Consider the following 27,336-nt stretch of genomic DNA (forward strand, 5'->3'; position numbering starts at 1 on the left):
GACTTTTGGGAATGCCACAGGGTCTTCACTTTCCTCTCTCACCTTTGAATTCAAATATATATGCCCACATGTATTTGTATACATACAACAGTGACAGTTGTCTATCGATACAAGAGAGATGGAATGGAACAAAAAGAGAACCCAGGCAAAATGGATGTTGAAATGAGCACACATGTGTTGCGGTTCAAATACAAGACAGCACAAAGCTTTAAGCAAGCAAACAGGCTGGTCTGCCAACGGACTGGTCCTGTCAGCTTTCCACCCTCTCCTTTATTCTTTCTCTCCCCTCCGCGCATTACATTCTCCAACAGATAAAAGGAATACACTGGCTTTGTTTAACATTCTTATTTACCATTTTCTATCGACCGCATTCCTTGCTCTCGGGCCTTGAGCCCAGTACTGGGAGGTTCATGTCATCTGGGCGAGATTCCAAGGTTCATGCCCTTGAGAGGAGCTGTGTGTGCACAGCTCCTACACAACACTCTGGCTGTGCCCTGAATGTTGCTGAGTGCCTGAACCTTGTATGAATCCTACATCCCCTCCTTTTTTGTTTATTTGTGCTCGGCCATCTCATGGTAGCCATCAATTTGCTTTTGCAATCCAATTAACTCCCGGACAGACAAGGTCATAACTCGTGGAGCCTGCCAGGGTGGGTCTCGACAAAGCCTTAACAAAAAGGAAATACATTGCACACAGCAACAGCAAAAAATAAGCTTAAGAAGGTAAAGTGTAATTGGCCGGGCCCCAATTAGCCATGCTAGAGTACTGGGAAGAGAGGTTCGTGTAAGCAGCGAGCATCATCTCATTCCCAATTTCCTCAGGCTGATGACATACAGGAATAAGGCACGTACCTAACAATTCTTCAGCTGCTACAAAATCAAATAAACAAAAGTGGGTAACATTTGCTATTGAAGCCAATCTTTCCCATAGGTTATATGTCATTTGGGCCCATAACGGAGGAAGCGCTCCCGAGCCAACCCCTACAGGAAATAGCAGGCACAAAAGGCATACAATCAATACAGAATTAGCAGTAATTTGGGCGAGAATTGCCACAAAGTCTCAGGAGTCTCTGGCTGTTGGTTTGCTGCCAGTCTTCGTTGAGCCGCGGCGACCAATGCTTCTACTGCTCCCCATGTCACGGGCTGGCTTGGGATGCTACGCCTCCTCCGTTTCCGTCCTGCCGTTGTTGACCCGGGAGGCACCGTGTTCTCCTCCAAGGTCAGCTGAAACTCCGGTATGGGGTTCGATAGCCCCTGGTGCCACGCCATGCTGTTTCAGTGTCGGTTGCACACACCGGGCCGGAACCCACAACGGTCCTGCAGGGAGAAACACAGCAGCATATCCCCGCCCCCAAGTGATTAAAGGCACTGGGCCCAGCCATTGCGGATCGGGCAGCTGACGGTAATAGACACGTGGTCTTTCCAGTACCTCGGACTTGTGAAAATGCCGATCTGCGGGGGTCTGCTGATCTGCGTTCAGCGTTAAATTATTTAAAGTAAACAAAAGGATATGCAATTGTTGCTGAATGTCTCCTAAGGTTCGGAGACACAGCTCCCCTTGTTTTAATTGTTTGTTGAGCAAGGTTTTTAGAGTGCGATTTGCACGTTCAACAATAGCTTGGCCTGTGGAATTATAAGGGATCCCATGTTTGAGACGGACGTCCCATTGGGCACAAAAGGTGGAGAGGGCTGTGGAGCAATAGGCTGGGGCATTATCCGTTTTTATCTGGCTCGGGCGACCCATAACAGCAAAACAGGCTAGCAAATGGTGACTAACTTTGGGAGTGGCTTCCCCATGCTGTGGGGTCGCCCACAGAAATCCCGAATAGGTATCAATGGAAACATGTAAAAACGAATAGGGGTGGAATTGTGGCACATGAGTGACATCCATTTGCCACAGCTGATTTGCTGCGGTACCTCTGGGGTTAACGGCATAAGAAAAGGTAGGGGCAGCAGCGGCACAGTGGGGGCAGGAACAAATAATAGAATGTGCATGATCAGCAGGAATGTAAAACTGTAGGGCCAAAACAGAGGTAGACTGATGAAAAAAGAAATGACTTTCAATGGGGTCAGAAAAAAGGGAATTTACCTGACCACGTAATGCGCGATCAGTGCGCGCATTGCCTTCAGTGAGTAGCCCAGGCAGAGGGGTATGACTGCGAATATGAGCAATAAAATAAGGGAAATTACGAGTGGTGAGGAGATACTGTAAGGACAAAAACAGGCGAAGAAGGTCCGCATCGACCTGAGGGGTGATGAGGGCAAGGGGTAAATGATCAATTACCTGATAAACATAATGCATGTCCACGATCAAATTAAAGGGACAATCAGCAAAAAGTTGAAAGGCCAAAATAACAGCAGCTAGTTCCAAGGACTAGTGAAGCTCTCCAAGCGCTATGCATGCAAATGTTGTTGTACAAGTGAATGAAGCGCTTTCAGCTTTTCTAGGGGGAGGGGCCACTGGTCAATCCATACGGGCTCTAAGGATTGCCATACCAATGGTAATGAGGATGGCAAGGTGGGTGAGGGAGGATTTTGGGCCATTATATATTAATATCGAGGGTGGTGTCCAGATTTGCAAGTAAGTCACGGCCCCAAATATTGAGGTGGACAGGGAGTACAAAAGGGCGGATTGTAGCAAGGGCACGGCCTCCTGGTTTAGAGACCGTGACCCAAGACAAACTTTGGTGCCCAGGTTTGCTACCCCCGATCCCCCACAACTCTTTAGAAGGAACTGTTGGCCAACCGACCGGCCACTCCGGATCACGAATCACCGTAACATCAGCTCCAGTGTCCACCAGCCCTGTAAAAGGAACATTATTTAAGAGAAGTGTTAACTGAGTTTTCGAGGGGTGGACCGACATTGTTAGAGCAACAAGTGGAGAGGACCTGTTGTGCGACGGCAACTGAGACAGCGTTGATCCAAAGCCGTTCCCACCCCTGGCTCGATCCTCTGCGGCTGGCACCTGATAGGGGACTAAAATCAATTGCGCAATTGACCGTCCACGCGGGAGCAACTGCGGAAGATGGGTCCATACCTGAACCTTAATAACGCCGGTGTAATCGGCGTCAATGACCCCTGGGATGACAAAAAAACCCTGTTTCCCAGCGTGTGAGCAAGGGAGAACCAGACCCACAAATCCGGCAGGGAGAGGTCCCGTCACCTGTGTAGGTATGGTGCAAACCTCCCCCGGCAACTGAAAATCAGCGTCCTCCTGCATAATCAAATCAAGCCCTGCACTTCCGGCAGTCGCCGCCCTCATGGAGTCTATGGATTTTAAGGCAGAGGAACAGTTGTCTGAGTGGGAAACACCCCCGTTTGGCCCTGGGTTCGGAGGAGACCCGTCGTGCGGTTTCCCAACCTGCTACGACACTGATTAGCCCAGTGATAGCCCTTCCGAAACTTGGGGCACTTCTTTGAGGGGCAGGTGGGCACCGTCGATGAGCGGCACTCCTGCTGAAAGTGACCGTCCTTACCACAGCGGTAACAACGCTTCCCCTCCTTCCCGCTTTTCCGCAGGGCGGCGGCCAGAACTCCAGCTTTATGTGCTTGTGTGCCGATGTTTTGGCACGCCCGCAGCATGTCCGACAGCTCTAGAATGCCAGCGGCTTGTGCCGCCTGGAGAGCACGGCGGCAATCCTCGTTCGCATTTTCAACCACCATTTTTAACAGGATCTCCTGAGCTGCCGCAGGATTATCCACCTGTCGGAGGATAGCCTCCTGCAATCTGTTAGTAAAATCCATAAAGGACTCTGATGCACCCTGACGGATACTGGCAAAGCTTTTGGTAGGCTTGCCTGAATCCGGGACCTTCCGGAAAGCATGCTGAGCGCAGGTGGAAATAATGGGGAAGACGGCCTAAGGGAGTTGAGACTGCATCTGAACGGTAGCAAACTGGCCCTCCCCTGCCAAGTGCTCATAAATGATACCTTGCTCTCTATATACCTGGGCTTGGCGTTCTGCCATCTGCCGATACTCACTAAGCCAAATAACATACTGACTGGGTGACAACATCATGCGCAGCAGCGCCTTCCAATCTTCAGGGACGAGGGTGTACCCAGTACCTAGTCCTTCAATGAGACCACGTACATATGTGCTAGTGAGGCCAAACTCGCGAATCGCTTTCTTTACCTCTCTGATCACTGAGTAAGGCAAACTGACCCAGTTTGCAACCTGGTTGCCCTGGCCATCATCCTGCCAGGTCACCGGACAAACTGAGACCAGATCAGCCAGCTCCTCTGCTGTAATATCTGAGCGAGTCTTCGCTGCGTGAACCATTTGTTGCACCAGCAAAAGCCCCTGAGCAGACGTGGACGACCCCCCGGGGGACCCCGGAGCATGGGGGGATGGCGATCACACACCGGCTCCGGTGGGAAAGGCAAGGGAGGCGGTGGTAATAGAGGCACTGGGGGCGAAGCAGGGGGAGGGATGGTTGCAGGAGCGGACGGGGGTGGCGGGATCGGCAGCCCCTCTGTTGGTGCGGGAGAGGGCCTTTCCGAGGCGACATGCTGTGTCGCATCGCCAGGAGGGGGGATGGCTGCAGGAGCGGACGGGAGTGGCGAGAGCACCAGCCCTGTGAGGGAGGGCCTGTCCGAGGTGACACGCTGTATCGCATCGCGGCAGAGATGCCAGGCATATAAAGCCTGCACGGGCGCCCGAGGCTCTTTGTGCAATGTCTGGCCCAACCGCTCTCAGTCCGCTAGCTTAAGGGTTCCGGCTTCAGGGTACCACGGGCACTGGGCACTCACCTCCTGTAGCAGGAAAGTGAGTTCTCGAGTGGGGCAATCATGCTGAGCCTTACGCAGTAAATACTGTAGCTCATTGCGGTGTTGCACTTGCAAAGCAGAGAGGGAGCTTCCCATACTTACCACAATGAAAAGTACTCACCGGGATCCACGAAGCGGATGAGTGACACGTCTGAAACCCTTGCCGGGTGAGGTGCGTGCTGAGGGCTCCATGTTTGGGCGCCAGTTGTTGCGGTTCAAATACAAGACAGCACAAAGCTTTAAGCAAGCAAGCAGGCTGGTCTGCCAACGGGCTGGTCCTGTCAGCTTTCCACCCTCTCCTTTATTTTTTCTCTCCCCCCCGCGCATTACATTCTCCAACAGATAAAAGGAATACACTGGCTTTGTTTAACATTCTTATTTACCAATTTCTATCTACCGCATTCCTTGCTCTCGGGCCTTCAGCCCAGTCCTGGGAGGCTTCCCACGGTTCATGTCATCTGGGCGAGATTCCAAGGTTCATGCCCTTGAGAGGAGCTGTGTGTGCACAGCTCCTACACAACACTCTGGGTGTGCCCTGAATGTTGCCGAGTGCCTCAACCTTGTATGAATCCTACACACATGGACATTGAACTGTGCATTTTCAGGCCAAATACCAGCTCCATGCACAGTCTCCTCACAGTCTACTACTATTAAGTGTAGAAATACTCTGCACAAGACCTTAGCCAATAGGTTATTACCTGGTTAGGGAATTTACACATGCCAACTTGTGGACCATGCCCCCGACCATGGCTCCTGTCATAAAAGGTCTATGGGGTGTTTCTCTAGTTAGACAGAGTTAGTGCAGACAATTTGGCCAACATGGAGTGAATGAAACTAGACTGCTTCTGCCTCAGTTGGTGCAGGAGTTGGACATAGTGCCCAGTATGGGACATTAAACAAAATGGGATACAAATAACAATCAAATAGCTGCTTCAGTCACGAAACACAGTCCATCCTGCACACTCATACTGGGCCTTGGATCAGGCCAGTTGTTGCGGGAAAAATAGCACAGACTCACAAACGTACATTAAAGTCTGTATTATAACAGTCCATACAGACACGAGACAATGGTGTGTTTGCACAGGCAATCTTAACTTTGGCACCTCCTATTTTTGAGTGCTTTATTGTGCAAAATTAAAATAATGTTAAGGGATTTTTCAATTGATTTTTTAGTAATATCCTTCAGTACATTGCCCTTCTGCGTATATTACAGGTTTTGCTAAGGCATCAGCTGCTGTACCATTTAGGTTAGATACCTAATTGCTAGTTTTACACTATAGATTACAGAATTATCTTCCACAGTGAAAATTAGAGTTGATGCATTTATAAGGTTTGTGGATACTATGAAACTTAAACCAAATGGAAGCAGCCTTCAACTGAGCAAAAGTCATAGGACAATATAATATGCAATTGTTGGGATGAATTTTTAGCTTGTTCTGGTTATGATATTGTATTTTTAAGTAGTATAAAAAGTTAATTCTGTATATCCTATCAAAGTAATGCTCTTTTAGATTCATTTAAGTAAGACCAGTTGGCTGAGAGTGTTGCAATATAATGAAAATGAACTGTTTTTAGATAGCATCTTTCATCAAAAATGACACCAGCCTACTTTACAAACTATGGGCCACATCCTCAGCTGATGTAAATCAGTACAGTTCCATTGACTTCAGTGAATCCATACTGATTTACACTAACTGAGGATCCGGCTGCACGTATGTATTAGTCATTTCATACATTCCTGAAATGGAGCCACTTTGGGGCAAATCATGGCAACTGTTTAATAGTGCACAACAACAGTATACTCTAGTTAGGAGAGGAAGTGGGAAATATCTTATCGGACTGAAACTATGGCGAAGTGACATAGACCTTGATCCAGAATTAAGAACCATGTGGGCACAGGGGAATGCCAGGGAACTGTTGGTAGCAGAAAATGGGGTCTTATAGAGATAGAACAATTATTCTCCCCTTGATTTTTCGCAAAAGCTGCAGTTAGTATCAGTAGATATATTTACAGATCAATTGATATGTACAGTTCTGACTCACATTACCAGCCTAGTTATCGTACTACACAGCAATAGTGAGATTTCCTGTAGGTAGTCTCTTAACCCATCACAATCATGATTTCTCTTTCAGATGGTGCACAAACCTCACAAGAGGTGAGCTTAAGAAAAATAAAAATCATTCCAAAAATTGCAATAATCCTTGACAATTTTATCTAGAACAGGCCAGTTAGCTTGAGTCATTTCTCATCTCAAATATAAGAAACATCTGATTTTGCTATAAGCGGGCCTTGTGTGATCCACAAAGCTTGGATCTGGATCAAAATGTTCCCATGTTTGCATATGTTTGGATCTGGGGGTTTTGGTTGGGTCCAGACCAGTTCTAGTTTTTATTATAGTATGTTATTGCTTTTGGAAACTAGAAAACTCCATCCACTATAAGAGAAATTAAACTTTAGCTAATGTCAAGTTATTTACCTCATACTGCTCAAAGAGGAGTTTTATGCTACCAGCCAAAGAACAGCATCATAATCCTATGGAAATACAGATATATTACTTATCTGTCTCTTAGTTATCTCCAACATAACAGCCTGCCTCAATCAAGGGAGCTCAGAACTTAGGCCTGGATTCTGCAATGAGTTCCATGTAGGTGAACACCTTCCACCGTGACTAGAGCTGGATGAAATGCTTCAGATGAAAAGTGCATATTCAGGTCACTCAAAACATTTCACAAATCCATTTGTTTTAAATTTTTTGTCTGACCACCAGATTGAAAAAAATCGGTTATCTGCAGAGCTCCACCCATGAGCAGCCCTCATGAAATCAACATGTAGGAGCATAGGACAGCTCACGCAGAACTCACTGCAGCTTCAGGACTTTAAGCTCTCATTAAGGGCTTGATCCAAAGCCCAGAGAAATCTCTGGAAAGAATCCCATTGACTTCAGTGAGCTACAGATCAGGCCCTATGATGAAGATATACACTCACTAAAGTAGTATTTATGGCCCTGATCTTCCAGTTGGAATCACATGGATGGAACCATGCATCTGCACAGAACTTGGTCTTCAAGAGATCCCGATGTGGGCACAAGGACCTGCCCATGCAGCTATGACTGTGGGCTAATGGTCTACAAGAGTTTTTTGTGAAGCACAGTACTGTAGATTGATTATCCCCTGCGGGATAGGAGTAACTCCTACTGAGTTCAAGAGGAATGATTGTAGAGGAGAATCAGACCTGTGGGGGAGACTGTTAACATGGCTGTTACTCTGAAACCTGTCATATGTGGAGGATGACTTTCCCTTACAAAAGTACATTTTAAAAAGTTCATTGCCCATGTAAAATGGAAATCAGACATTGTGATGAATGTACAGAGTGAAGTGACTCATTTGCAGCAGCAGTTCATTTATTTGTTTATCTGCAAAATTGCAGGGGAGGATATTTCACACTTCATGCACTTGTATCTACTTTAATCTTTCACACTTCTCTCTCTATATATATGCACACCAGGTGAATATTTTAAAAATCCAGAAAGCCAGTACCGTAATAAGGGTCTGGAGAGATCCAGAAAGACATAATTCTGTCTAGCACTAAAGAAACTTCCCCAATTCTGTGAAAGAGAGAACAAGTATGCAAGGAAGAGGAAATGGTGAAACTCACAGGTTAATTTTTTGTTCTTGGTTTTTGGGAATCCTGCCTAATGTTTTTGACATTTGAAGCATGCAGATCTCACAGCTAAAACAGCAAAGTATAATCACTGAACTTTATCGATTTTTCAAAATGTCAAATAAATCACTTGACTTTGCAGGATTTCTCTGGAACTTCACGATGGCTCTGTGCCTCTTCCTGTCTATTTCCTTTCAGGGTGTGTGTGTGGGGGGGGAGCTCAGGGGAGTGAAGGGTGGTGTGGGAAGGTAGGGGAGAGCTGTAGTAATGTCACAGGGCTCAATCATGAAAGATGCTTAACTAAGTATATGAGGCATTCCAATGACTTCAGTGAGGCTATTCATGTGCTCAAATGCTTTGATGGATCAAAGTTGTGCTCAGAACCTTGCAAGACTGACACGTAGGCTTTACAGGAGGCTGATGGGATTGCAGCACCATTGTGTCCTGTTTTGGACCCCCCACTACAGAAAGGATGTGGACAAATTGGAGAGAGTCCAGCGGAGGCCAATGAAAATGAACAGGGGGCTGGGACACATGACTTATGAGGAGTGGCTGACGGAGTGGGGCTTGTTTAGTCTGCAGAAGAGAAGAGTGAGGGAGGATTTGATAGCAGCCTTCAACTACCTGAAGAGGGGTTCCGAAGACGATGGAGCTCGGCTGATCTCAGTGGAGACAGATGACAGAACAAGGAGTAATGGTCCCAAGTTGCAGTGCGGGAGGTCTAGGTTGGATATTAGGAAACACTATTTCTCTAGGAGGGTGGTGAAGCACTGGAATGGGTTACCTAGGGAGGTGGTAGAATCTCCATCCTTAAATGTTTTTAAGGCCTGGCTTGATAAAGTCCTGGCTGGGATGAATTAGTTGATGCTCATCCTGCTTTGAGCAGGGGGTTGGATTAGATGACCTCCTTAGGTATCTTCCAACCCTAATCTTCTGTGATTCTATCTATAGTTAAAACTGGTTGTGATGCTTTCCAGGGTACCCAGAGTTGTGAGACACCTCGCTACCACCTGCCCTTGGCATGAGAAAGCCTTATCTGTACCTGCCAGAAGTCAGTTCCCCATGTCCTTTGGCCTCACAGACCTCATAAGCCCTATTGTTTCTCTACAGGTTAGCGACTGGCACACCCCAACCCATGAGCCCTCCGAACATTGCCTTGAAGTGTCCAGCCCCTGATCCCCTGTGTGCTCGCAGAATTCACAGATTTGCTGCTTCCAAAGAAGCAGTGCACCCCTGCTTACCAGTTCGACCTTAGATCACCGCTCCGCTTAACACACAGCACTTGGATATGTCTCTAGTGAAATTAAGTATAAGGTTATTTACCAAAATAGAGATTCAAATAATAGCAAGTAGAAATACTGGAAACAAATTGTTACATATAAAATCATAACATGCATTCTGGAGCCTAGACTTAATTAACAAGATAGGCTCATGTCTAACCGTGTCTTGCCCACCTTACACTTTACAGCCAGGCTGTCTAAGACCCTCCTTTCATGAGACAGGTATGCTATCAGCTTGCCTTCTTGGTGAAGGACCCCAGGTGTTTCCTTGCACCCGAAGATATACCAGAACAATCCTTTGTCATTGTTCATAAACAGGACACCATCTACTGTTTGGAAAATCCACAGGCTGAAACAATCTATCACTCGTGGCTTAGTATTCAAATAGGCCTACATTGTGAGGCGTACACTATACGCACTACAAATGACCTGACAGGGAAATAGGTGTCTGTAATCTCCTGCCTGAAAGGAACATTTCTGAGGTATGTCACCTCCTGGTGACCTGCCTTAGCTCAAGACCTGAGGAACATAATGTTTAGGATTGATACATAACTCCTTAAATATTATCTGTACATACAGTCCACAACAATTTATGGGCTACTGACTCTCAGTAGAGACCTCATATGCCACCCTTAGGAGAACTATTATGCATATATTGAACCAGAGGATCCCTGCAAAGCCCTACACACCTACACCTGTGCCCTCTGCTGGTGGGCATCAAGGGATCCCTGGGTCACTCTGGTAAATTTCACTTCCTTCATATATGAATACTAAATACCCTACTAACCTGTCTCTGAGATACATTCAGTGTATAAACTATCAAAACTAACTTTATTTTCCTATGATCAGTGGCTTTCTCTACTGCCAGGCTGGCTGGTTAGCTCCATTCTGCTGCTCCTCCAGAATTCATCCTTCTGTGATTTGATACAACTCCAAAGGATGAACTTTTGGAGCATGGAGCCAGCACATAAGGACTTGGAGTTTTCAAAGATTTAATCTTAAAAAATAAATAATACTAATTACTTGAGCCCTGTAGGCAGGCTCCAAAAAATTATTGGCCAGCTACAAGGGTTATTATTCTAAACTATTTTACTTACTCAAAATATATCAGCCAGATTGTGTGTGATAATTTGGAGGATAATTGGTCTGTGATCCTTTAAGACTGCTCTCCATACACAAATGAGTAAGCCACATTCTTGTGTCAAGCTGTCATATAAAGTACTAAACTAGAAATCAAACAAATAACAGATTTCCTTTTTGGCTGGTTTAAAAAAAATACAGAGACCAAAATAAATCCTCATTATGTTACATTATTTAAAATAAGATCAGTGAGAGAACAGGCTATCATGGGAAAAAATCCTCCTTTCATCGGTGATTAGTCCACAGGCCCTGAGAGGATGAGTGGAGAGACTCCTTTTATATGATGGGGAATCCTTCTTCCTGTATTGAGTTACAGTAGCATTTTGGAGGAAGAATGGTCCAGTAGTTAAGGCATAGTCTGGGAGACCCACGTTCAATTCCCCGCTCCACCACAGACTTCCTGTGGGACTTTTTGCAAGTTATATATTCTTTTTGTGCCTCAGTTGCCATCTGTATAATGGGGATAATAGCACTTCTCCCCCCTCCCCCCAGGGTGGTGGGATGATAAATGCATTAAAACATGGTGAAACATTCAGATATCAGAGTGGTGGAGCCTAGGTAAGTGCATATGATAGAAGGTGTACATATGGGGGGGGGGAGGCTGAGTGTCTACGTGATCAATTTCTCTTAAATCATGAGAAAATGTGGCTAATGTTGAATAGATAGCTCACTATATTGAATTAGATGAAATATATTTTTTGTCATACATGGCTGCCGGTGGGTGTTGCAGGGCTGGAGCACTCTTGGAGTCGGCACCTATGCCCCAAATAGCAATAATATTCATACACTTACAACCTGTCTGGCACATTTCTTTGTTGTACACACATCCCCAGGGTTCAGGGAGATCAGATTTGCAATTCTGGACTATGCATACAATTAATTCCAGGTTTATATTGATTTTCACACTCCAAAGATTTGAAAATGTCAGGATTTGAAATTTTTAAAGAGGTGGGTTAAAATTAACACACATAAAAGCTGTGAAGAGCTGCACACCTATGATGCTGGATATCATGATGTGGCTATTAAGCCACTTTCCCTGTTTTCATTGTGAGGATTTAATATACCTTACTGATATAATGTTGCTGGAACAGCAGGAATTGAAATTTAGTATCAGCAATTATGATCTGGAGAAGATACTCCTTGCTATTCCTATAAGAACATAATACATAGGTGATATTTTTAGTGTTGACACCGTTGTTGTATGCAGTAAGATTGTAATGTTCTAAACATTATCAAGAACTTCTCTGAACCTTTGTTATTTTTACACATTCCCCAAGGAACTTTTTACTCACATCTTTTAAGCCAAAACAGTCTGTGAACTTTACTCCCCCGCACATCAAGTTTTATGGCTGATATAAAACTGTGGATCAAATTGTTAAAACTCACTGCGTAGCACATGTAGAATGTGCACATAACCCACTGCATGGAGAAAATTGGCATTATGCCTTTACATGAGCATGTTTACACGGGTGACTGTGACTGCAAAAGGAACTTGTGTAGATCGTTGCCCATTTGGCTCATGCAGAAGTCTGTATGCAAGACTGCGGCTGAAAATTAAGGTAATCAGTTTTGGCAATCTAGCCCGGTATTCAAAATATTTGTAAATTAAATATATGCAGGGAGGGGTTTAATTTTTCAAGTCCTGAAATGGTTAAGATTTGTCACTAGAAATGAGGTGTTTTCTGCAGCAGGATGTCTGTACAATACTCTGAGGTGAGTGATGTCACTTGGTTTCAAATATCCTGATGGCTCACGCTTAACATAATTCATTCTAAATGTTAAGCTCCAAGGTCAAGAGAATGAAAACACTGACTTATTTGATATCCCATTAAAAAAAGTTCTTTAGAAAGACCTTCCCATAGCACTATAATAAATATTCTTTATTACTGAAAACAATCCCACCATTCAGACAACAACAGAAATGAAATGCTCCGTATGTTCAAAATGGTGAGGTACTTCAAGACTATTTGGAGTTCAGATCCTGCAAACACTTACACTGGGGCTTAACTTTAAGCATGTGAGTACTCCTGTTAACTTCAATATCACTGCTCGTATGTAAAGCTAAACACATGCATAAGAGTTTGCAGGACCTGGGCATTGGCAACTTGGATCTTATTTTAAAACTTTACTAAAAAGCAATTCACATAAATGTAATCCTTCTTCCAGGTGTTGCTGGCAGCAAAAAAGGGCAAGGTTCTATTTTCTGGGGGGTTCCTTCTGAAAACTTTTGGCTTAAACCCCTACCCAGAAACCTATGAAACTATATATAACACCTTGGGTGCTTTTGATAGTCTTCCCCACTTGCAAGCACTGAATGCACGGATTTTAAAACAAAGAAAACTTTATAAATGGGGGGTGGCAGGGGAGAGATAACCAGAGATGAAAGTAAGCCAGTATGTCCTGGTACCCCGTACTGGCAAGCAGCAAAGATGAGTTATATGGGCTTGTGGCTCCAGCAATATTGAGGGCCCGGCTCCACCAATGTCTGGGGCCGGGTCTCCCTCCCTAGTCCCACCTGCTGCCCCCCCCATTCCTCCCCCAAGTGGCCCCTGGCCCCCCCTTGCTGCCCTAGAATGCCTCCCTGGGTCCCAGAGCACAGCGTCCCTATCTCTCCCCTGCAGCTCCATGCTGCCTCCCTGTATCAACTGCCGCCACAGGGTCCTAGCGCTCCCCATCCCCTACTGCCAGGGCAGGCTGCCTTTACCCTGCCCTTCCCCCTCAGACCCTTTCATTTTCCGTCGGGACGCTCCACCAGTACAGCTGCCCCCCCTGCCCGCACTCACCGCTCCTGCCCCACGCTGGGCAAGGGGCAGCCCCATCCCCCAACCTCAGTGAGGCTACAGTGAGGGGCAGCAGCAGGAGATGACGTGCACTTGTGATGGCAGCCCCCCCCTCCCCCAGAGCACCCACGACAGGGGAGGCGAGGGAGATTCCTGGACATGAGAGGGGCCCTAGGACCACGTGCAGTGACAGTGTGGGGGTGAGTGTGCTGCGGGGGGGTGGGGGTGGGAGAGGGGGCCCCCTCCCCCAGAGCTCACTGCTGCCGGTGGGGAGAGGGCTGGGGGGAGTCCTCCTCTCTGGCTCCAGTCCCGGGGAAGCCTGCCTTCACCCCAAACTCATCCCCAGCCCTGTCCCACCCCAGAGACCATACCTCCAGCCAGAGCCCTCATCCCCCACACCCCAACCCTCTGCCCTAGCCCTGAGCCCCCTCCCACACCCCAAACCCTCATCCCCAGCCCTCACCCCTGCACCCCCTCCCATCCCCAAACTCCCTCCCAGAACCTGCACCCCCTCCCTCCGCACCCCATCCCATCCCCAAACTCCCTTCCAGAGCCTGCACCCTGCACTCCTCCTGCACCCCAATCCCCGCCCCAGCCCAGAGCCTGCACCCCAAACCTCCTCCCCAACCCAAACTCCCTCCCAGAGCCCTGGGGTAGTGGTGGCAGGGCTCCGGCGGCTATTTAAAGGGTCTGGGGCTCCCACTGCCTCTACTACCCCAGGCCCTTTAAATAGCCACCGGAGCCCTGCCGCCACTACCCCAAGGCTCTGGGGATGATTTAAAGGGCCCTGGAGGGTAGCGGCAGCTGGAGCCCCGGGCCCTGCTGCTGGACCTCCGGGGCTCCGTCAGCAATTTAAAGGACCCAGGGCTTCGCTGAGGTACCGGCAGCTAGAGCCCCAGGCCGTTTAAATCGCCCCCGTGCCCCAAGGTTCCCAGCCACCTCTGCAGCTGGGAGCTCAGGGGGTGATTTAAAGGGCCCAGGGCTCCCAGCTGCTGCTACCACAGCCCTAGCCCTGGGCCTTTAAATCCTGATTTAAAGGGCCTGGGGATTTAAAGGCCCCACCTCTTCTGGTAGAGGCCACGCCTCTTCCGGTTGAGGCCCTGCCCCCTCCTCAGGACTGTGGAGTACCGGCAAGTCCTTTAAGTTACTTTCACCCCTGGTGATAACAGAAAAAATTTGGGAAAGCCAGCATATAACTAATTAACATTATTAGGTCAGACTCCCATCCCACAGGGTGCCTTAGCAATAATCCAAACCTCAGTCCTCTTCTTGCAGTTCTGAGTGGCCATTGTATTCTAGCCACTGCCATATTCCCCAGTTCCCTGCTTGCAGTTTGTTGTCTGGGGTCGGAGACGTTCAAGGATTCTGGCAGGTCAGTACTGCTTGGGCTGCTCCAGGGCCTCTATGCCACATGATCCAGCTGAGGCAATTGCAGCTTTAATTGCTGGGTAGGAAGGCCTATCCCAGAGTCTCTTAGAAGGCTATTGTTCTCTCCACAGCTTCAGCCCAAGCTACCTCAGGTATGTTTGGTGCAGTTCTCTTATCCCTTCTTTTCCCAACAGAGCCAATAGCATTTTATTGCCCCCAAACTCAAAACTTAACTGTATTTTAACTGAAATGCCCCAAACTGTCTCAGAACTGAAATGCAAGTGAGGCCTGCCCAGTTCATTCATTGCCCCTTGCTCAACCAACAGATGCTGAGAGAGATTTCCTGCCGCAACAGAGCCTTTGCCCATCTGGACTTCTCAAGCAACTCTGGGCCACTTTTCTCCCATTTCACCAACAGGTGTCATAGTCCGCTCACTATGCTCTTGGGCTTCAGGCCACACATACTATATCTCAGACCAAAACGTAGACCCTCCACAGACCTTCTTTCTTGTTATTGAACATCAAACGGAAGACCCTCAGCTGACTTCAATGAAGTGATGCTGATTTACACCAGCTGAGGATCTGACCCCAAAATTCAATTCTAAAATTAGATATACAAACTTTATGAAGAAAATGCAATGGAAGGAGTTCAAATGTGAACATTAATAAAATCAAGACAATGACTATTTGTGCAATATTTATACCTTCTGATTATTCATTTATATCATCTAGTAGAAAAGTTTACAAACCTTAAATGAAATGTGACATCTGGCTGGGGGCTAAAAGTGACTTTCAGAAACGAAACACATTTCTTACAAGGGAAGCTAGGGTGGCCACTCACGCATCCCTAGAATACCAGACATTCCATTACTTCCTGGAATGGCATGGTTCCGCTGCCACTTGTGGGACCTCATCTCCACCAGCGTGACCCCACATGAACCGTGCATGCAAGAACTCAGCAGCGGGGGCCAAGCAGTGCACTTTTCAAAATGGCATCTCCTGTCCCTGATACCAGACAAAACTATGTCCAGTTTTGTCTCAGTACCACACAGGACGTTTAAATACAGGACTGTCTGGCTTAAAACCAGACAAATGGCCTGCCTGATTTAATCCATTCAACCCATCACCCTAAAATGAATAACTGACATCCACAGTGAGAAACTCCTTGTGAATGAATGATTTCCAACACATTGTAGCAGCTTCAGATGAAAAGAACTTTCTGGTAAGTAATTTGGTCAAACTTCCATCCCTCGAGGTAGAAATGTCCCAAGAATTGCTGAATCCCTTAAAAATAAAGGTTTCTTTGCTATTTTCTCCTTTAGAGAAAATGTTATGAACAACCCAAAAAAAGATATTATTTGTCCTGAAGCAGTTCTAACTGCCTGCACTTTTTATCTTGGTAAAACAAAATAAAATTTGCTTGGCTGTGCCTATGACCCTAACTAGAGCTGATAGGAAATATCCCAGTGCAATGTTTTTCCACTAGAAAATGCAGATTTGATGAAATTGAAACATTTCATAAAAACATGTCAATTTTAACAAAATTTCATTTTGGAAAAAAAATTGAAATAAATATTTTGATAAGATCAAAGTATTCTATTTGGACACTTTTGAAATGGAACATTTCAATTTGTCACTTCAAAACAACTTTTGCTTTGAAATTTTTTATATAATAGAGTTGAATTTGGAATAAAAGGAAATTTACAATATTTTGTTTTCATCCCATTTCAGAACAGAATTTCAAAATTGAAGAATTTCCTATGAAATAGAAAAATTAAGTATCAGCCTTGCTCTACTCTTAACTATTAATAGTGAAGAAAATGACTATGGATGGCTCTACTCTACACTATAAACTTACATTGGTATAACTTCGTTGCTCAGGGGGCATGAAAAATCCACACTCCTGGGCAACACAGTTATTCCAACCTAACCCCTGGTGTAGACAGTGCTATGTCCAAGGGAGGGCTTCTCCCATTGACATAGCTACCACCACTTCACTAACGGCATGGCTACGCTTGCAGATGTAGAGCGCTGGGAGTTAATCCAGCCTTCGGAGACCGCAGCAGGGAAAACACTGCCGTGTGTTTAAATTGTCAGCTGCAAACGTACTGGCATGGCCACACTAGCAGCTCTTGCAACGCCACAAAGGTCAGTGCATTGTGGTAGCTATCCCAGCATGCAAGTGGCTGCAACGTGCTTTTCAAATGTGGGGGGATGGAGTGTGACAGGGAGTGTGTTGTGTGTATGTGGGGGGAGAGAGTGGGTTTTTGGGGGGCTGAGAGCATATCAGCATGCTGTCTTGTAAGTTCAGACAGCAGCAGACCCCCCTCTCCCCCGCCTCTCTCTCACACACACTCACAGCAAGCAGCATTCCACAGTAATGGTTGCTTTGTCCCGGAGCAGATAAGCAGCCGGCTGTCAGAAATGGAGCTTTGAAAGGGCATATCCGCATTCCTGCAGCTGATTCCAAAACAATGACAAGAGTGGCCACTTGACTTCAGGGGATTATGGAATGTTTCCAGAGGTCAATCTTAGCGTAGTAATGCAACACCTCATTCACTGACGCCCGGGCGTTTCAGCCGGAGCGCAGCAAGCTTTATGCTTCTCGTGGAGGTGGATTACCAGGAGTGCTCCAGCTGCAGAGTCCAGGCGCTCTACATGCCTTGCCAGTGTGGACACATCGGGAGTTAGAGCGCCCGGGGCTGCTTTAATGCACTCTAACTTGGAAGTGTAGCCAAGCCCTAAAGCACTACAGCGGTACAGTGCTTAAACACTGCAGTGCTTAAAGTGTAGACCTGCACTAAGGGTCACATTTTAAAGAGCCACCTGCTTAAGGTATTTTTAGATACCTTAAGCAGTTGGCCAGTTTTTCCAGCATGCTTAGCACCCAGCAGCTTCCACTGTTCTCAATGGCGGGTGTACACTGCTATGTGCTGATGGAACTAAACTCATCAGGGGAAACAAAACTGCTCCCCAAGGAGCACCCCCACTTTCTACAAAAACTTTTTTGCTTCCTCATTACTTCAGAGCTAATTTAGCATCCTACATTACTGGCAAATGATAAGAATTCGGGGAGGAAGATATAGTAAATCAGATGATCATCCATATGGATAGGCTGATGCTAAAACAGATTTTCTAAGTAGTTTCTACATCTTTTGAAGATTCTGCTGGAAGTTCAAAATCTAATGTTGTAAACATCTTAGGGCTGGTCTACACTAGAAAATTAGATCAAACCCAGCTGCGTTGCTCAGAGCTGTGAAAAATCCACACCCCTGAGTGATGTAGTTAAGCTGACCTAAATCGCTATGTAGACAGCACTAGGTTTACAGAAAAGTTCTTCCATCAACTTAGCTACCTCCTCTCAGGGAGGTGGATTTACTACAGTGATGCAAGAACCCCTCCGAACTCTGTAGTAAGTGTCTATACTGAAGTCCTAGAGTGGAGTAGCTGCAGCTGGGCTACTGTAGCATTTTAAGTGTAGACATAGCCTTAATCTATGCATAACCATGCCCCTGATTAGGGCATCTGTGGATTTAAAAGCACAAACCTGATACTGCTTGAACTAAAGGACTAGATGAGTTATCTTAGTGGCAGTAGCAGACTCAAACCTCTATGTATGGTCTCACCACTGGGGGGTGACAAAGAGCCACATTGTGTTAGCATGGCTTACATTTATACTGCTCATATGTCTGCCACCTCTTTGTTAATATGAGGAAGATAAAAGGATTTGTCTAGGGTCTGTGACATTAAATAATTCACCAAGTCAGCTCTTTGTCCAGGCTCTAGCCAGAGGGTGTGTGCATTTTCATTTATAGCTGAGTATCAGATTGTTGGATTTTTTTTAGTTCGTGTTGGTCAACTGAACTTGGCATTCTTTCTATATATGTGCACACAGAGACATTATGATGGTTATTTATTTATTTTAATGTAAAAAAATTCAAAGTCTGGCATGTTTAGACATTGGCATACTCCACTGCCACTGCTTCAAGGAAATAAGTTGTTATTTGATTTCTTGGAGGGATTAGTTCTTGTCAAATATATATTTTAATGCACTTCTGGTCTCTGATGAATTATGTAGTAATACCCTTTTCTGGTAAATGAGGTTTGGAAGAAATCAGGTCAAGTTTGATCACAAAAAATTGACATAAAATTCTGAAATAACCCTTGGACTGAATGAAACAGTCACTCTGGAGGAAACTACTTCAGTAGTCAAAACAAAGGACAGGTTCCTGAATGACTTAGACATGCAATTGCCCTATATTTTTCTATAGATGACATTGCCAACAACAACCACCGACTTTGATGAGACAACTATTAGAATTTGAAAGGGTCTACTAAATGAGGAATGATAGAACAACAGCCAGAAGTCAGTGGGCTAGATCATGACTAGCCCTACATGGCTGAGTAAGTGTCATGACTGGGGCATGGGCAGTCTGACCTACTGGTCAGAGCAGGAGTCAGATCAGGTCAGATACCAGGAGGTCAGAGTCCAGGGCAAGCCGGAAGGCAAAATCGAGTGTCAGGTGTCAGGAAGCAGGCAGGGTCAGGTTACCAGGAGATCAGAGTACAAGACAGGCCAAAGGGAAAATTGGGTGTCAGGAGGCAGGCAGGGTCAGGTGAGTTAGAGCAGGTATTGCCGAGGGAGTAGCATCCCTCCACAGGGAGATCCCAGCTGCATGGACAACTTCCTGTTCTTTTGCTGGGTTTATACAAAAGTTGTGAAGTAGTCAGGACCCCCAGCATTCTGCCAGTCAGATTCCAGGACTGGAATCCTCAGTTGTGGTTCAGCTTCTATCCTAGCAACTGTTAGCAGGTCACTGGGTGGTAGGTTGGAATTTACTAGCTCCGAGGAGCCCTCTGACCCAGCTCAGCTGGGGAAAGAGAAAGGTCCATTTGAAGGAAAATACAACAGCATCCCATCAAACAGCATTTGGGGAGGGAGGAAGAAGTAATTCCCATTTTGGATCTGGAAAGCCCTTCCCCCACTGCAGTAGAAGGGATCATGGGGTAGGGGAGATCTGAGTGCATCTGTGGAGGGCCAGGTTCAATCCAGCCATTTGTTTCCGGTTTAGTGATGTGTGACCAACAACAAATTGAATTTAGAAAGAGAAGCCACCACAGTGTTAAATTCTGGCTCCAAAATAAGGCAGACAATAGTGAGCAATCCCTAAACCTGCAGTGTGAATAGCAACCTTATGAAATGGTTGTGCATGTGGCATAGATGGACACACCATCTATGTGATGTGGCAGCTCTGCAAAACTGTTGTGGAGAACATAACAATCCCCCCTCCACCTTGCGAAGAGCTGATTGTTTGTTTTGTGGAGCGGTGCTGCTCACTCATCCCGGACATATGTTGTTCAGTGTGGGATGGTTTCAGTGTTTCCTCCACTTCAGCTTTGCTTGGCCAACAGCGAGAGAGTGATCAGCTCACTCGAGGATAATTTCAGATGCTCTAGTTAAGTCTGAGAAAACGTGGTTGTGTATTCAGTACAGCCATACTAGTCATGCCAGCTTGTTCAAGGCAAATCCAATCTCTCTCTCTCTCTCTCTCTCTCTCTCTTGCAGCATTATTACATTACGTCTATTGCAATTAAAAATAGAGTTGGCACATAATTTCTAATTAAACGCTCACCACTGCCACTCTTGGTCGTTTTTTTAATTACTGATTTATAATTTCCCTGACAAAAATCAAATTAACAGTTTTGAATATTTTCAGGCTAACAGTCTCCTTTAAGTTCTGTATTTCTACCTGCTTGGCTTTGATTGGGACAACTGACCTTCACAGATCACATTGGGAAGATTACTTATCATGCAGGTTTTACATTTAATTAAATGTCAGACACACTACTTTTGAGTAAATATTTCTTATGCATCAGGCTCAGAATTTATCCATTATCATTTAGAATTCCAGGGGAGACAATTTCTTTTTATCTTCTTTCTCTAACCTATATATCTTCCTGCATTCTGTCTTTAAAATATCCAGAGGGTAAATTAAATGCTCTATGCACCTTCCATGCACAGAAAAGGACTACCATTGGGTTGTAAAGTTTATTTAAAGAAGGACTACTTCACTTTTCTTTGTACCAAAATCTCATTAAACTGACATGTCCTTTTTTCTACTTCCTTTCCTATCCTTGCTTATAAACAACATAGTTGCGTGTAATAGATTCCTTCTCTTCTACAGCTGGTTTCCTTTACCTGCCTGATTTAATGTTGTAACTAGAGATGGTCAAAATTTTTCAACCAAACTTTTTTTCCCACCAACAAATGACCTTTCAAAAATGAATATTTTTCACGAAAAAAAGTCAATATGGTCCGAATTTATTCATTTGTTGTGGAAAAACTTCATGCCTTTTTCCTTAAGTCATCGCAGAAGTTTAACTAAATAGCTTTCTTCTTCTTCTTCTTCTTCTTCTTCTTCTTCTTCTTCTTCTTCCATAAACCAGATAAACTAGCTAACTGTTTTGAATTTGAAAAGAACAAATTGATTTCACCCCCAAATAATGAAAAATGGTCATTTTTGAGAACTTTGAAATGAAAACCAATCTAAACTTGTTCACAATAATATTTTTGATCAGCTCTAGTTGTAACAAACAGAGGTAGGCAAAACCATCTTGATAAAATGAGAACTGTCCTCAGACTTTGTCTTAGCCCCCAAATAAACCAGCTGTATATATTCAGATAAGTCATTCTCTCCCAGCTTCTCTGCCCTGTAGATAGCTGCTAGGTGGAGCATGATGCTGCATTTCTCTTTATCTTATGCTGCTTATTGGGGAGAGTGCCCATGGCTCCTTCTCTGCACCTTAAAGTGCCTGCCAGCATAAGACAGTTTGACCATGCACAGGATGGGCAGAATAACCCTACAAGGGATCAAGAAAAGGTAGAGGGAAGAGTCTGTTGATGGGAAAAGAGGTCACAGAGTAGGAGAAAGGAGGGCATTTTAAGTGTGGGGAAAGCTTAGAAGGTCTGGAGGTTCAACTAAGGTTCACATTGACTTGGATAAGCAACCAAAAAATATTTGAAACTTACAAGTTGGCTGACGGCTTGTCTAGACGAACAGTTAGCATGTGGCAAGCTGGGGTATAAATCTACAGTGCACTAACTGTCCATCTAGACCCTGCTACTGCACGTTAAAAGTTCTTTCCTAACAGGAGTAGGTCAAAGTGCACTTGATTTGTGGATGACCTCTACCATGGAATTACATATGGGTCCTGAGATGACTCAAGAGTCCGATTCTGGAATTGCAAATACAAAAAGAGGCTGAAAATATTTGTTCAAATCCACAAGGGAATTGGCTTTCATCATGCTCATGCCCTTTTAATTTCCTCTTTCCAGGTGCAATTCATAGCTGTGCAGAGGGCCATCACAAGGGTTACATACTACTTAAATTCCACTTATGCCCAGAATAGAGAATTAGATGGAAAATTACGTCTGTGCTATAGAATTCTAGAGGAAGGGTAAACAAAAAAAAATGGAGAAGGTATCATTTTCTATCAAATGCATATGTTTTAAAGTAACCCAATACAGCCCTATTCGTTTTGTCTCTATTAAACTCTTGCAAACTTTCACACAAGAGAAAGGGACACGTTTACAAAGAGCCTCCTTAATGACATCTATAACATCTGTGAACACACCCTTCAGCTTATGTACAATTTTAACATTTTGTGCAAACATACTGAACCTCTGCCTTCACAAAATAAGTACCATGTTAATGTTCACAGTTGCCCAGCCTGCATGCAGAAATGGGACAGGAAATTGCACATGTGATAAAAGGGTTGGAACTTCTGCACAAATACTGTGAGCCTGGAGACTCTGGCAGACCAGGTACCAGCTCCTGGCCTTAGGCCTCAACTTAACACAGCCAAAATGAGTCTGGCTCACCTGTGTGTCTGTATTGTTAAAATAAGTATTAGAGTCATAAAAATGTGTTTAGTGTTTAGACTTTATGAAATGCTTATAAGATGCTGCATGTATTAATCTCACATAACAACCGTACCCCATGTTATAGGTGATATTAAATGTTTACATTGCAATCCTCTGTAATTGTGTATGTCATCAAACAGAAAAGAAGCGTTAAATAATATAAAATCCTGGCTTCTTATAGAAGGTGTTAGGTCCTGCTCACCAAGAAGACCCATGAAACCAAATGAACAAGTGTGGAACATCAAAGAACAAAGATTTTGTTAACTGCATTCCTTTTCCACACACAAACACACATCCGCCTCCATGAAGAGGAGAGATGCATGTGTACTCACACCATCAGTTTGAACTCTGGGGGGAAGGGAATAAAAATCCCTAATAAGAAGAAACTTTATCTCTATGTTACTTAGACTTTGGAGAGGGGAAAGATTTCTAAGCATAAGCAAGGGATCCCCAGCTGCTTGGCCTGGGTTAGCCCTAAAGCACATCTAGAGCTTGCTTATTATAGAAGCTTCTATTACCTTTTGAAATTTAGAGTGGAACTCATTTGTGTTGTATACATGTTTACCTGCTTTAACCTTATAAATAACTCTTGTCCCTCCCCACTCTGAACTCTGGGGTACAGAAGTGGGGACCCGCATGAAAGCCCACCTAAGCATATATTCTACCAGCTTAGGTTAAAACTTCCTCAAGGCACAAATTCCTTTCCTTGTCCTTGGACGGTATTGCTGCCACCACCGTGATTTACACAAAAATTCAGGAAGGGTCACTTGGAGTCCCTATTCTCCCAAAATATCCCCCCAAACCCCTTCACCCCCTTTCCCGGGGAGGCTTGAGAATAATATATGAACCAATTGCCTTTAATGTAAGTACAAACCGGACCCTTTATCTTTAGGACACTAAAATCAATCAGGTTCTTAAAAGAAGAACTTTATTATAAAGAAAAAGTAAAAGAATCACACCAGCAAAATCAGGATGGAAGGTAACTTTACAGGGTAATAAAAAGATTTAGAACACAGAGGACTCCCCTCTGGATTCAGTTTTACAGTTACAAACAACAGGAATAAAACTACCTCTTAGCATAGGGAAAATTCACCAGCTGAAACAAAAGATAATCTAATGCATTTCCTTGCCTTACTTACAATTTTTGTAATCTTATATGAATCATTTTAGATCTGTTTTCAGGAGATGTTGTTCCTGCCTGGTCTCTCTCTCTGTCCAAGAGGGAACAACAAAGAGAGCCACAAACAAAATCGCCCCCTCCCCCGCCCTGATTTGAACATATCTTCATTCCTTATTGGTCTTTTTGCTCAGGTGCCAACCAGGTTATTTGAGCTTCTTAACCCCTTACAGGTAAAGATTCAGTACAACTACCCAGGAGGGATTTTATGCTATCCTTATCTGTATGTATATGAAAACTCTCTTATTTTCTTTTCCTAGTTAATAAATCTTTTGATAGTTTATTATAGGATTGGCTTTGGTGTGAGATCTAAGGTGCAACTCACAAGGGGTAAGTGACTGGTCTATGGGACTGGAAGTAACTTGAATATTGCTGTGATCTTTGGTGTAAGGGACCATCTGTGACAAAGACAGCCTCACCTGGGTGGCAAGATAGATCAGAGTACTCAAGGTGACTGTATGTGACTCCATGGTTGGGCTGCTATAGTGCCTAAGGAGTTTACACTCGATCCTTGGTTGGTGAAATCTAAGTATAGAACTTACAACCAATTTGGTGTGCCCTGCTTTCTAACAGTCTGCCTTGAGTCTGATACTCATGCTTTTGAGCCACTGCAGGAGAGCTTGACAGGCATAATTATGAATGCCTTTATCAAGTCTGACCTACAGTCTCTCGGGGAGCCTAGCCATTTTTGACCATTTTGTAGGCACCATGGTGGAAAGTAGTTTTAGGATGGGATTTGAAGGAACATAATACAGTGGCTTTATGGATTTGGAGGGGGATGGGGAAAGCAACTCTCATGCATAAGGAATGGCATAGAAAAAAGCATGAAGGGTCTTGGGAAAAAATTGGACTAACGGGTAATGAAAGCTGGCATATCTGCAGAACTGCCGGGGAGCAGCCAATGGCTCATTAGCACATTGGACTTGGTAGGTAGTGTAGAGCTAAGCTCTCAAGGGTCTTAAAAGTAAAGAGCGGTATCGTGTGTGTCAGTAATAGTGTTCTCTTAGATTTGTCAGGTAAGCAGGGTTAAGAGTTGTGAAGGGCAAACCATAAATATACAGACCATAAAAGGTTTGGAAGTACAGGTTGAACAAACACCCCAAACACTGCAATTCTTAACTAAACTTCTTGAACCGCCAGAGTCTGCAAAAGAGGGCAGGAAATCTCATAAGAGCCATCTCCGTTATGGGATTTCTAGTATTTTCTGCTCCCAGTTTGGACAGGTGCAACCTGGTGGTTTAGGACATTCCTCCTGCGTCTGCCAGCTGATGGCAAGACACTTGATTAAGCAGACATTTAATTAGCAATCGTCCTTCCTCCAGCGGTGGGACATGTATGCCCATTATGATTATTACTGTACTAGGACAAAGCGTGGGACACATAGTAGGATAGGGGGCTAATTCTAAATCTGCTAGAGTGTCTTGCCATCAGCTGGAACACACAAGTATCTTCCGACTACCCGCATTCCCCTGTGTCCTTCGGACTTCCACTCAACAATGTTATTCTGGCTAGATAATAAGCAAACAATTACATGGAGAAGACGCCAGACAGAAGAATACATTTAACACCAGTTTAGGCCTTATAAGAGAGCTACTCTGCATTACTTTTCTATTTAAATTATGCCCCAAATCAGTATAGATCTGGGGAAAGTGTCTTTAATCTGTATTGACGTATCTTTCCAGTGTAAGGAGCACTGCAGTTTGATTGTTTTCCTCTACCTCATTTAAGGTATGTCTACATTGCAAGTGAAGGTGTGATTATGCCATAGGTAGTATAACCGTGTTAGGTTTAGTCTAGCTAGCAAGGGTAAGAACAGTGTGGATGTGGTGATACGGGCAAGCAACTCAAGTACAAATCCCAACTCCCTGGCAGTCTTGTACTCGGGTGGCTTGAGCACAAGCTTATGGCACCACGTCTTCACTATGATTGTTACCCATGCTAGCTAGATTAAAGCTAGCACAGATATGCCTACCTGTGTTACTACCACGTCTGCACTTGTAGTGTAGACATACCCTTATAGTGCAAGTTTGCATCAAAAAACAGAATTGCCCTCCTTTGGGATGGTATTGCTCCTCAACAGTGAAAGCCTTTTCCTTTAAATACTGCATTTTATCAGTGAGCTGGGAGTTCAGTAATTCAGTAGAGAACAGAAAGGGAAAAATCTTCTAAAAACAGATGGAAGCACAGAAAATATGTGGATGGCAAAACAGCCCTTACAAAAGAAAAATGACACATGCTATTTCAAAGATATGAAGGGGTTTCAAGTAGATATTTACATTTGTTATCGATATTGTTCTCTTTTTAAAGAGACAAAAAAAGTTTCCCTGGCTCCTCCACCGTACAGATCACTGATTCCACCACTTTATGCATTGCCTTTTGCAAGTAGACATGAATGCAGCCCCATCTCTCTGGGAAACTTTCAGATAAACATAGGATTGATTATGCATTCAGGACCAATTAATGAATGTTTTTAAAGGCACAGGGACATTATCCTCTTGCCTGCTTTCACTGGCTATGTGTGTACATCACTCAGCCTTTTAGCTTTTAGTTCCTGTCTTTAATATAGTTCAAGTAACTTACCAGGTGAGTGAAAAAGGACTGTCCCACTGTACTCCTGCTCTCCCATGATCATCTGCTGCCCCTGTTCATCAATGAGCTGGACTGGGAGCTTGAAGGAAACTTTACTCCCAACACTCATACCTAATTTACCAGCATGTTTCAGCTCACACATCTTCTTTGTCCAAACGGAAGAATCAGAAGCAATAAATATGCATGCATACAGTTCTCCTGAGTTGCTTGGCTCTAGCATTTGGTCAGTAGACCATACAGCCTCTTGAAGAGCAGACAAATAAAAAGCACTGGGTCTAGGTTAATTGGATTTCTGAGCACAGAAATTTGCAGTTCCTTCTCACAGCTCCTTGGCCTTCACAGAGCATTTATTTGGCCATCAATTTGATGTCCGCAGTCTTCTTTTTGAAACTGCACTTCTGTGCTTGCAAGGTAAAGATGGTGTGGAAAAAACCCCTACGGCTTAGTGAAGAAATACAAAGTGGCTTGCTGATTTGGGTAATGCTCTGCTGAATGGCTTCTGCATGCTTTCTGATTAGAATGCAGCATAGGCCTCATTGCTGTCCTCTAGCCCATGATGTCACACTAAGGATTTTTTTTTGAGTGGAGGATGGGCTTTAAAGTGTTCACGTTCTTTCAGCTTTTGTGTCAGACCTAGCAGGCCCTCTACTG

At 44.6% G+C, this 27,336-nt stretch overlaps 1 long non-coding RNA gene across 1 annotated transcript; it reads right to left on the reverse strand.

Annotated features, from left to right (window-relative positions):
* Positions 1-207: 207 nt before the first annotated feature.
* On the reverse strand, positions 208-27,180 carry LOC311517280. The gene is made up of 2 exons (XR_014710652.1): positions 26,677-27,180; positions 208-1,316 (listed from the first exon to the last, which is right to left on the reverse strand). It is a non-coding gene; the product is annotated as an uncharacterized lncRNA (long non-coding RNA).
* Between the last annotated feature and the right edge of the window lie 156 nt (positions 27,181-27,336).

This window comes from Lepidochelys olivacea, assembly GCF_965140295.1.
Source record: "Lepidochelys olivacea isolate rLepOli2 genome assembly, chromosome: 2".
NCBI lineage: Eukaryota > Metazoa > Chordata > Testudines > Cheloniidae > Lepidochelys > Lepidochelys olivacea.